This window comes from Panthera pardus, unplaced genomic scaffold (assembly GCF_024362965.1).
Source record: "Panthera pardus isolate Hobbes unplaced genomic scaffold, ASM2436296v1 HiC_scaffold_13, whole genome shotgun sequence".
Taxonomy (NCBI): Eukaryota; Metazoa; Chordata; class Mammalia; order Carnivora; family Felidae; genus Panthera; species Panthera pardus.
The window spans coordinates 148,579,894-148,592,091 of record NW_026526688.1 but is presented as its reverse complement, the minus strand read 5'-3'; positions in this window follow the sequence as shown (position 1 = coordinate 148,592,091).

Sequence of the window (12,198 nt, the reverse complement as noted above, 5' to 3'; positions counted from 1 at the left end):
ATCTGATGTAGCAACCGTGAGTGAAGAGCAAGCTATAATAAAAACAAGATGTTCTAGGACTATTTGTTATAAACAGAATTTGTTCAGCTGAAGTTCTTTCCTATATTGGGCAATGAATCTGAAATATGCAAGCATGAGATCTGGGTGAGGCACAAAAGTCGATAGCTGAAGCCATGTAAATAACATCCTCAAGAAAGAAAGCAGATCAACAACAACAACAACAACGACAACAAGAGGATAAAGAGTACAGTAAAGGGACCAAAAATGTTCAGAAAGTAAGAACTGGGAGAGACTCTAGATATCATTCATATGATATTTTAAATATATTTTACAAACAAGGATACTTAGGATCTGAGAATTTGCATTATTTGATGAGGATACTACAACTATTTAGAGATAGAGCTGGTACTAAAAAACTTTTTCCTGAGTAATATTTGAGAAACTGTTTAATAACTTCCAAAACACGGTCGGGGATGGGGGAAGGAAATAAAATAAATAGTGCAGATTTGTATAATGATCCAGGCTTATGCACAATATAACATATAATTGATTAACCCTGACAATTTATTAGGTAAAAATAGATATCTTAGCATTATTTATTTAGATGCAGTATTTTAATTCTCCCCATGAGATTATTCGAATATAACAAAAAAATATTTAATTGAAATATAGTTATTAAAATGTATTTTAAAAAGTTACTCAAGAATCATAAAATAAGAACAATGTTCTCTAAGCTGGCAGACATCATGGAAGCATAAATCCCAAGGTGCTGATTCACAAAACATATCCTTTTTTTTTTTACGAAACATATTCTTAATTCTAATCACTCTTAACTTTACATTCTGGGCAGAATAACTCTTCTTTTTTTCTTAAGTTTATTTATTTATTTTTGAGAGAGAGAGGAGGGGCGGAGTGAAAGGGAGAGAGAGGATCCCAAGCAGGCTCCGCCTTATCAGCTGGAGCCTGACGTTGGGACTGGATCTCAGGAACTATGATATCATGCATGACCTGAGCCGAAATTCAAGTCAGACGCTTAACCTACTGAGCTACTGGGGCTCCCCTGTTTGTCTGTTACTCTTGAGTAGTTATTCTTGCTCTTAGCAAAGCCAAACACTACACTTGCTCACTAGACCAACCCCTCCTACTAACTCAAGGAAATAGCATTGCATCCCCATTCTCCACTCTTTGATACATCCTTGCCAACCTTCTGCCATTTCTTTCATCTTAAAAAGAACATACTCCTTCTCTTGACCCCATTCCTTGGTAACGTTACCTGTTTCTTTCCCGCTTCTTTTCAGGGGTTCAGGGTATAATTTTTTTTTTAAATTTGTCCGTACTTGGTATCTCCAGTTGCTCTTCTCCTTCATCTTTTTTGTTTCCTTATAATCAGACTTTCACATCTACCAGTCCACAAAGACTCTTAGCGAGGTCAGAATTGACATTTGTTTTTCTAAACCCCATGGCCATTTCTAGGGCTTCCTCTTACACGTGCTATCAACAGCATTTGACATTTGCGACACTTCCTTCATTTAGATCCTGGGTCACTACACTCTTCTCATTCTTCTAACTTTTGGCAACCCTTTTTCAGATTTACTGATGGTTCCTTCTCATTTACAGGACACATGATGGACAAAGGCTCTAGGAATCAGTTCTTGGACTTCTCTATTGTCTGTACTCACTTCTCTGTTGAACTTATCCAGGCTCCCATTATTAAGCTTATTAAGCTCCCAAATTTAGCTGCAAGCCCAACCTCTCCCTTAAATTCCATACTTGTATATGCAATGGATTAATCACCCATCTCCCTGAATGTCTTAATAGGAAATGTTAAACAACATATCTAAAACTGAGTTATTGACCTTCCAAAAAACTTTCTGCTCTTAAAAGCTTCCCATTCCAAATGCTTCTCTGCCATTCCTCGGTCCAAAAATTGCTAGTCATCTTTGACTCATCTCTCTTTTTTTTTCACACCTACATTTGATCCATTAGCAGATCCCTTGGGCTCTATTTTCAAATGGTATCCAGAATCTGACACTCTCATGACCTTCATTGTTACCACTATGGTTCAACCCAGCATTATAACTTGCTTTATAGGAGTAACCTTCCAACTGGTCTCACTGCTTCTTCCCTTCTGCTATTTTCAAATGAGAAGTCAGGGTGATGCTCTTAAATGCAATTCATAGTATTTCACTTTATTACCATACATTCTTCCATTGATTTCCTGTCACTCCCAGATTAAAATCCAAAATCATTAAAATTTCCTAAGATATCTTACTTCATCAGCCTCCCCTGATGCTTCTTTGATCTTACATTCTATATTCCTCATGTACTTCCTGTTCTTGTCCTGTTGGCCTCTTTGCTATTCCTTGAGCTCTCTAAGCGAGCTGCTGTGGGAGATGGAGGAAAGAAGCATCAAAGGAAAGGACTTCAAAAGGGAAGGGCTGGAGAATGTGCAAGGCCTTAGGACATGTTTACACAGTTGAACATGGCTGCGGCTCACAGGGAACTCCTAGAGCCATTAACATTCTCAAGGGCCAGATCCTCCTTCACACGTGACCCTTCCTGGTGTTATAAAAACCAATTAACTCAAAATTCAACCTTGAAAAGCTAAACCACTAGATTGATTAACACACTTGCTTAGCTGACTTTATGCACGTAGTCTTTAGCAGTCATCCTAAGAAAAAGAAGCTTCATTCTGGAGTCAGGGCCTCATTTCCACTGGAGTATGAAGACCTTCACTTAACTGCACTTTGTTTGCAGACTCATCTTTTGAGACTCTCGCCATACTCCCTGCAACAAGCTGCCACCTAAGAGCTTTCCACCTGCTGTTTTCTCAGTCTGGAATTCTTAACCCAGATGAACACATGGACCACACTCTCTTCTCTTTCTGTACCTTAAGTCCTTACTTACCTTTTCCATGAGGCTTTTCCTGGCCATGTTCCACAACACTCCTCCTGATACTGCCTACTCCATTTTCTTTACTTATTTTTCTTCTTAGCATACAATACAACGTAAATACTATACATTTTACTCTTTTAATCATGTGGTTTTTTTGCTGCCTGTCTCCAATTATGTGTTTGTGTAAACCTGTACACTTATAAATTTGTATCCCCTTTAAGAAAATGTATTGTCATGAGGGCTCTATCTCAAGAGCCTAGAATAATGTATCTTCGTTTGAATATTTAAACAGTTTATGTAATGAATTTAAATATGTATAATTAAATAGTTTAAATAACTGTTACATGAGTGAATGAATGAATAAATCTATGTTAGTGACTAAAATACAGCATCACTGCAAATACTCTGTTAATGAACACACCAAATAAGCAATGACTATACCTTTTTAAGGCTTGGAGGATATTTCCACAGAAATATTGAAATTTCAACTTTGTTTTGGAAATGCAGAAGTTCATTAATCAGAGGATGTGAGCAGAAGGCATCCTCTGTCAGTGGTACATTGCAAGTCTTGAAGACATAAAATTATAGGATATTTTCAGGAAAATCATGGATGAGGCATGAAGTGAGGTCAGAAGTATCTCCCAGGAAAGATATGGAATAGCTTGAATGCTCTTTCAATATCTTCAATATTATTCTGTATGTAACATAAAGCTACAAATACACACACACACACACACACACACACACACACACACATATACAGTAAAATGACTTGGTACATCTGTTTGTGCAAAATAATTCTGAGAATAATATGATAATGATCTGGCAAATGTTAGGGGAAAAGTGGAAATGTCAATCAGGAAACAAATGATAATTATCCAAGAGTAACATGAATGAGCAAAAGTCAGTTGAATGCAGAAGTTATAAAGCAGAAATCACCAATGTATTTTTTAATTAATTAATTAATTTTTATTTATTTATTTGTTTGTTTGTTTATTTATTTTAATATGAAATTTATTGTCAAATTGGTTTCCATACAACACCCAGTGCTCATCCCAACAGGTGCCCTCCTCAATGCCCATCACCTGCTTTCCCCTCCCTCCCACCCCCCCCTAATCAATCCTCAGTTTATTCTCAGTTTTTAAGAGTCTCTTATGGTTTGGCTCCCTCCCTCTCTAACTTTTTTTTTCCTTCCCCCCCCCCCCATGGTCTTCTGTTAAGTTTCTCAGCTGGGGGCAGACATTGGTCATATTTGGAAGTAAAGGATGGGAGAAACTAGTGATATAGCTGGAATAATAGAGAATTATGAGATAGTATTTGTAGAATGTAGGATGAGAGAAATTGATAGTATGTCTGGGGAAAGAAAGACCAATGAAAATTAAGTAGCGATTTAGAAAGAAAGGGGCTAAGACAGAAGAGTTAGAGGAGGTATTAAGAGCAAAACTACCCAAGAGAAATGACTGATCCAGACCTTCTCTCAAGTTCCAGAAATGAAGAAGCATGGCTATCAAGCCCCAATATAATTGATGGGGATGAAAATTGAATAAGACCGATTTCTTGCCCTCTAGAGACAATGCTTTTTAAATAGATTCATACAAAACAATATGGACTGATAGGAAGTCATAAAAACTGAAAGGCAAAACAATATGATTTATAGGAGATATAAAAATCAGAGACTATATAAATTACATAAAATTTATATATAATGATGTAAGTGATATAAAAAACAGAAATTTTAGGAAAACATAAACCACTTTAAATTATTCAATGGCTATAAATAACCTATAGAGTAGTAATTGATCTTCAGAATGTAATAATGTGTGGTAAAATTTTAAAATCCTTCTACATAAAATGATTAGGGATTTTTAAACATCTTTATACTTAAAAGTTAATTTTTAGACTAAAGATACCACTTAGCTTGCCAAAATGACCCATTCTCCAGTAATACAGATACACAAGCAGTACTTTGGAAAACCCAGCCCTTCAATATGTTTTGTTGATGCACACTATTTTGAAGCATGTTTTAAGTAGTTGACAACATGTAAATATCAGAAGTTTCATATTTTTAAAAATCAATACTTTTGATTCATCTCCTAAAAGTAATTTCAAGGGTCTAGCAATACAAAGCACTAATTCTTACATGTCAAAAATTGGCTGGAGGTGAATATCAATTGTTACATTACTTTCACCAAGGCTTGAACTCCAGAAGGTCAAAATCCTTAGTTTATCTTACCTTTTGTAGATCTAATTCTGTTTTAAGTTTTTTATTTAAATTTCAGTTTTTTAACATACAGTGTAATATTAGTTTCAATTATAGAATTTTGTGATTTTTTACTTGCATACAACACCCAGTGCTCATCACAAGTGTTCTCCTTAATGCCCATTACCCTTTAGCCCATCCCCCTGCCCAACCCCCCTCCAGCAAACCTGTTTGTTCTCTATAATTAAGAGTCTGTTTTATGGTTTGCCTATTTCTTCTCCCAACCCCTCATTCATTTGTTTTTTTAAATTCAACATATGAGTGAAATCATATGGTATTTTTTTCTCTGACTGACTTATTTCACTTAGCGTAATACACTCTAGCTCCATCCATGTTGCTGCAAATGGCAAGATTTTATTCTTTATGTGGCTGAGTAACATTCCATTCTGTATATACATATATATATACTACCTCTTCTTATCCATTCACCAGTTGATGGACACTTGACTCCATAATTTATCTCTTGTTGATGATGCTGCTATAAACATTGGGGTGCATGTGTCCCTTCAAATCTGTATTTTTATAATCTTTGGGTAAATATCTAGTAGTGCAATTGCTGAATTGTAGGATAGTTCTATTTTTAACTTTTTGAAGAACTTCCATATTGTTTTCCAGAGTGGCTGCACCAGTTTGCATTTCCACCAACAGTGTAAGAGGGTTCCCCTTTCTCCACCTCCTCCCTAACATCTGTTGTTTCCTGTGTTGTTAATTTTAGCCATTCTGACAGGGGCGAGGTGATATCTCGTAGTTTTTGATTTGTATTACTCTGATAATGAATGACGTTGAGCATCTTTTCATGAGTCTGTTGGCCATCTGGATGTCTTTGGAAAAATGTCTGTGTCTTGTTTGGAAAATGTCATGTCTTCTTGACTGGATTATTTGTTTTTTGATTGTTGAGTTTGATGAGTTCTTTATAGATTTTGGATATCTAATTCTGTTTTACTCACTTACCTGGCGTCTACAGTTCCTTGAATTTGTATTTTCTGATTTAGCATCTTTCACTCAAATAATAGTATTTTCTATTATAAACATTATTAGTAAACTTTACAATAAAACATACACACATATTGTATATATTGTCAACATCTTACAGATGTAAAACTTGAAGATAAAGATTATTTTTTCAATCTACAGTGCTAATAAATAGTGGATAGGAGTCCTATTCTATTATGTGGCTTGTCATTCAGGCAGACAAGTGTTTACAATCAGTAGATGGCTACCAAGCTTTAGTTCTCCATTCATTCAAATAATGAAGTACACTTATTTTAATAGGGATATAATTTATGACATATCCAAATGTTTTTGAGATACATGTTCAGATAAAATTAGAAAATACGTTTGGGAAATTCATTTTGCCTGTATCCAGCTAAACTTATACACATAAGAAATTGAGGCCAAGAGAGAATTAAGAACTTCTTTGAAACACAGAACTAGATCATGGCAGAGGTGAGCCTACATAAAAACAGAATGTTAATAATCAATATACATATAACATCTTCATTTCCTATTATCATGTTCTGGATCATCCTGCATGAAACACTCCTTAGAATATGTGGGTACAAAAATTGGGCAGAAAAATAATAGGTGATCATAGTATTTCTTAGAATCCAGATGGGTTACTGGTATTTTAAACCACATAACTACCATATTAATAGAAACAAGGTTTCAACAGTTTTGAGATTATCCACTGTTCAGGCTTTTTGTCTTCCCTTTAGAAAACAAGATATATTTTCATATATCCTTTCTCTCACATTTTTTATCTGTGAAAAATGTATATACAACCAAATAATATTATTTAGCAGAAAAATACAAACAATATTTTAAAGGTACTAAAATAAGATATATTTCTAAATGTTTTATTTATTTATTTTGACAGAGAGAGAGAAAGAGAGCAGGGGGGAGGGTCAGAGAGAGAGAGAATCCTAAGGGGGCTCTACATCATCAGGTCAGAGCCTGATGTGGGGCTGGATCTCACAAACCATGAAATCCTGACCTGAGCCAAAAACCAAGTGTTGGATGCTTAACTGACTGAGCCACCCAGGCACCCCTAAAATAAGATATTTTTAAGAATGTTTTTTTCTAATTAGCACAATACTCTTATTAACCATTCTTTATCAGTTTTTCTTTAACAGGATTGACAAATAGAAACTGGAAGCAGTTTATTGTGTCGGTTTTATTTTATTATTATATTCTAAGGTCTTGCTTTTTGATGGCAGGACATTCAAAATAATTACTTTAGAAGTTTAGGAAACTCTTTATCTCTAAAATAGTGAAAAATAATCCACCTTGCATTATTCTTGTGTAGATAATACACATACATGCCTAGCACAGTGTCTAGAACAAAAGCTGTTAGGGATTAGAAGTTTTTTAAGTTTATTTATTTATTTTTGAGAGAGAGTGACAGAGAGTGCACAAATGACGGAGGGGAAGAGAGAGAGAGAGAGAGGGTGAGAGAGACTCCCAAGCAGTCTCTGTGCTGTCAGCCTAGAGCCCACTGGATCACATGAACTGTGAGATCATGATCTGAGCTGAAATCAAGTGTATCTTACTGACTTGAGCTACCCAGGTTCTCCTTGTTTTATTTTTTAAACTGACATTTTGAGAATATTTCTTTGTTACTTAATTTTTTTTCTTTTCTATCTATCATCTATTTATTTAAAATTTTTATTTAAATGCCAGTTAGTCAACATAGAGTGTAATATTACTTTCATGTGTACAACTTAGTTAGTCAATACTTATATACTGCACCCGGCGCTCATCACAACAATGTCACTAAGAATATATCTGTTGAAATACTAAAACAAATAAATACAAGTGAAATAAATTATATCTATGGCTAATTACCTAGTTAAAAGACATTAGCTCAAAGAATGTTCATCTTAGAAACCAAGAGTTTAGGGGTGCCTAGGTGGCTCAGTTGGTTAAGCATCCAACTCAGGTCATGATCTGCATTCAAGCCTTGCATCGGGCTCTGTGCTCACAGCTTGGAACCTGGAGCCTGCTTTGGATTCTGTGTGTCCCACTCTCTGCCCCTTCCCCAACTCATGCTCTGTCTCTGTCTGTCTGTCTGTCTCTCTCTCAATATTGAATAAATTTAGAAAAAAAGTAAAAAGAACCCAAAAGTTTAAATTGTTTTATTTTTAAAATTAAATAGAATTTAGGTTATGCATAAATAGATAATTAGACACAAGATAGCAATACATGCCAAAGATCTAATCTTGCCCTGAAAATATCTGAGTGTGTATCAGAATTTTGCAATTTACTAGCCATGTGGCCTAATAAAAGTACAATTTATCTGAGCTTCATCTTTCTCAGATGTGAGACATTCATACAAATTACTGAGTACTTAAGTAGGTAAGAGATATGAAAGTGCTTTATATATAAAAAACTCTATCAATATAATAAATCATTCTATTCATAATCATTCTAAAGATTATAGGAGCAACTCAGTCCCTTAACCAACAGGGAACATGCTTTCCCCTCCCACCTCGGCTGTTCACTCATTTTCCTCACAAGGTCTCATGTTGCTCAGTGCCTTTGCTACCTCATGCATTCTGTATCCATTCATACATTTTGAAGGCCTTTGGCACTTCCTGAAATGTACAGCCAATTCAAAATTAACATTCAGGATTTGCATTCTACATATAAACAATGTGGATAAAAAGAAAACAGTATTAGGGGTACTTGGCTGGCTCAGTCAGTAGAGCACCCAACTCTTGGTCTCATGGTCATGAGTTCAAGCCCCACAATGGATATAGAGATTACTTTAAAAAAGAAAAAGAAAAAAGAAAAATATGTTAGTAATTCATCTTTCACAGAAATCAGTAGGTTTACTCTTCTTTTCCCTCTGTCATACTTTAACCATTCTCTTTTTTCTTTTGATTCCAGTATTGGCCCCCATCATTTCTGTTCATGACATCTTTTTATTCAGCTAAGAACACAATGAAGCCAGTAGCAGTTATAAGATAAGGAGACGTAAGAACCGTTTTTGCCATCATTTTCTAAGAATTTAGTGATAATGTTGGATTTGTATATCAAGTATTCACATGAAGAAAATTATTTCAGCTTTCAATTTTCACTTCTGTACGAGAGGAGATACTTGCTAAAGGTTATTAATTGGAACATAAATGATAAAACATGTTTTTCCCCTTGAAGAAGTTACTATTATGTCTAAAGTAGTTCAGTGCCTTATGGCACATTTGCTCACATACCATTCTCTATTTAAACTATATGACAAGTTAACTGACTTTATTAAAATCCCAAGTGTCCAAGCGGTTGCAAAAAGAAGGAAATAGGATTTACTCCAAATATAGAAGTTTGAATATTTATATAGTAGACAACTTTGTAAATGAACACACATCAACTAATGCTCCCCCCGGTAAAGTATTTTGAAGGTCTTTTCCCACTGAATAAAAATAAAACAAACAAAACAGAACAAAATAAAACCCACAGAGATCCAGTTTGGCTTTATGAATGAGCAAAAAAATAATTTGTTATCTTTTTCATTTCTATCTAGAAGAACACAGAGGTCCCCTCCTCTACTGAGACAAGGAACTTTATCAGCAAGCCATACAGTATCCTGGCATCGAGTAACAGAGACTACATCCTGTGAGACTCCACACTCCACAGAGCACAGCAAAGAGAGGGAGGGAACACCAACAACACACGCTTCTAAACGTACCAACTTGTGTTCTGTCAGAATCCTCAAAGTTTTCCCCTTTAACTTTTTGGAAGTCATTTAATAGTAGTGATGTGTTCATTTGAGCCATCATATTAAATATACCTTGGAAACAGAGACAAAGTGGATTATAAAAAAAGACTCCTGTCTTTCCCGTTCCATTAAAGAGCTAATCCCAATATCACTGAAGGATTTGTCTCACTTTCATACTAAATGCATTATCTCTAAAATAAAGGAAAGCAATTTGAGGAAAAATGTAAAAATTGCTCCCAAACTTGCTGTTGATTTGCAAAAAGAGCTATAATTACTCCCACTAGGACTGAGCCTAAGAAGAGAATGAGTCAGCTATCCAGAATATAACAAGTTAGTTGCCCTAGAAGAAATTTCACTTTACACTATTAAAAACATTGAGTTTATAATATAACCAAGTTTACACTAAATAGGCAAAATATTTTACCTTAGACAGCCTTCATTTGTTGTTCTCAATTCTGTACACTTTTGGTCACAATTTTGTGTTTTCCTATCTACTATTTTATTTTATACCAAAGCATACTATTCTGGCATTTCTGTATACTGCAGTTTGCTCTTAAATCAAGAGTTAAATCAATACTGATTTTTATTTCTTTACAGAAGGACATTCACTTCATGTTCCATTAGTTACAACACCTTGACTTGAATAAAATATAACATGAATTAAAAATATTATTCTCACTTTTGCCTGGATTTAAATTAAGGTAAAAGGTAAGAAGTCCATCAACTGATGAATGGATAAAGAAGATGTGGTTTATATATAAATGGAATACTACTTGGCAATGAGAAAGAATGAAATCTGGCCATTTGTAGCAATGTAGATGGAAATGGAGAGTATTATGCTAAGTGAAATAAGTCAGGCAGAGAAAGACAGATACCATACATCTTCACTCATATGTGGATCCTGAGAAACTTAACAGAAGACCAAAGTTACAGAGAGGGAAGGAGGCAAACCATAAGAGACTCCTAAATACTGAGAACAAACTGGGGTTTGATGGGGGGTGGGGGAGAGGGGAAAGAGGGCACCTGTTGGGATGAACACTGGGTGTTGTATGGAAACCAATTTGACAATAAATTATATTTAATATAAAAAAAGAAAACAAATAAACAAAAATAAAAAAATTTTAAAGGGTGAAAAGTATAAAAGACAAAGCAAATTCGAAAACCAGGAATTTTTGGCAGGTGACTGGTCACTCAGTTAAGCGTCCGACTTTTGAAGCGTCTGACTTTTGATTTAGGCTCAGGTCATGATCCCAGCGTCATGGGATCAAGCCCTGTTCCAGGTTCCGCACTGAATGTGGAGATTTTCTCTCTCTCCCTCTGCCTCTCTCTCCCACTTGTGCTCTCTTTTACTCTCTCTAAAAATAAATGAAATGAAAAAAATTAAAAAGAAAAGAAGAAAACTGGGAGTTTTTGTCACATTTAATTAATCTATTCATTTTACTTTAGATATTGTCTTTGATTTATAGTCAGAAAGGCTGAGCAACAATATTTCTTCAGTCAAAGATGCTATGCATGTTAGACAGAATTTCTGTAGGCTGGGGTAAGAATCTTGATTCCTCCACGAAACAAATCTTTATTAATAATTTTGTTAATAGGGCCAGAAAATGTATTTCTACAAGGCACACAAATACTTGCCCTTCATTCTTCTTTCCCCTTTTTTCTTCCCACTGCTCCATAGATTTTGTGTTTACTTCTCATACATTTTCCATAATCTGTAAGGCAGTTGTTGGTAGCTATAGCCTGTAGGTCAGAACTAATAATTTTTTAAAAATATATTTAAATGGTTGAAAAATGTCAAAAAAAGGATAAGGTTTTGTGATGCGAAAAGCATATGAAATTCAAAGTTCAGTGCCTATAAACAAAATTTTATTGGCACATAGCCATGCCTATTCTTTTCCATATTGTCTGTAATGACTTGGTTTTTATGCTATGACAGCAGAGCTTAGTACATGGCAGACACCGTATGTCCTACAAAGTATGAACTATTTGTTATCTAGCCCTTTATAGAAAAAGTTTGCTGACTCTGCTTTAAGACAGTCATTTTTTTTTTAACTGAGATTTTTCTAATTCTACTTCCGGAGATGAATTTCACTCCAGATGAGTTCCACTCCAGATTTAATAAAAAGCTTTTAAATATTTTACTCTTTTTGTAAATATCTACATGTTTCCTAAGGGGGGAAAAAAAAACGAAACACTGTGTTCATCAGAACTGCATAGAAGTCTGTGAACTTATATAAGTTTAGCTTGTGGTCTGAAGCTACTCTTACACGTGGGAAGAACTAAGATCACATACTTATTTTTGGCAACGGTATATACGTCTGTATTTGCCTAA